This window comes from Alligator sinensis, unplaced genomic scaffold (genome assembly GCF_000455745.1).
Source record: "Alligator sinensis unplaced genomic scaffold, ASM45574v1 scaffold269_1, whole genome shotgun sequence".
Classification (NCBI taxonomy): Eukaryota; Metazoa; Chordata; order Crocodylia; family Alligatoridae; genus Alligator; species Alligator sinensis.
The window spans coordinates 2,170,067-2,171,098 of NW_005842048.1; positions in this window are offsets into that span (position 1 = coordinate 2,170,067).

Consider the following 1,032-nt stretch of genomic DNA (forward strand, 5'->3'; position numbering starts at 1 on the left):
TCCTGCTGGGGCTTGGCAATTTGGCAGTAGGGGAGGAGGGTGGTATTAATGGCCACTACACTCCCCCACCCCCAAATTTCCTGACTAGTGGAGAGCTGCACGAGGGAGATGTGGCTCTGTGGGCCACATTTGGCTTGCGGGACAGAGGCTGAGCACCCCTAATCCAGGCTTTGGACCATGGAAACTCTGGATTAGTGAAAGTGGGGATCAGATCCAAAAAAAAAAAAATGAAAGACTAAGACATCTAAGTAAGCAGTTGTTGCCAGGCTACTACAGCTACCCACCTTTAGGAAAATGCAAACAACGGTAGGAGGCAATCAGGACTCATAGTAGAGATATCTTTTATTAGACCAACAAGATTTCCCTCCCCCCCCCTCAAAAAAAAAAACTTTAAAAGAAACGTCTTTAAATAATTTCTCTAAAGATGTTTTTGTGTGTGTGCAAAAATCTTGTTGGTCTAATAAAAGATGATCATCTCTGCTACGAGTCCTGATTGCCTTTTCCTACTGGTGTTAGGTATCCCGGTTGTACCTGTATTGGTCTAAAGGAAGCACTTGACAGGTGTCTTTCTCATTTGTATTTCTAAGGGAACCGCGGACCCTAAAGGGAGTCCGGCTCTTTTTCTTTTAAGCACATCCCCCCATGCCAACCTCCCTTCCCTCCAAGTTTGGGAGCCCTGTTTCCAGCCGTAGAGATTCCCAGACTCCCCCAAGTGGCTGCGGAGGAGATCGGGCCGCGCCGCGAGCGCTTCCAGGCTGCTGCAACCCCTCCCAGAAGAAACCAAATGCTGCGGACTCGGACCCCCAGCTCCGCCCGTGCCCTGCTCGGAGGCAAGCCAGGCCTGTCCCAGCCCCGCGGGCGCCGGGCTCCCTCCCCACCCTGCAGACCCGCGGAGGGGGAAGAGGCCGGGCCCGGCCCGGGGGCTGCGAGACACCCCTGACGAGGGCTGGGCGTGCACTCCCCGGGGCTTGGCAGGCAGCCTCCCCGCCCCATCCATCCATCCGTCCGTCCCTCCGCCGAGGCCGGGGGCGG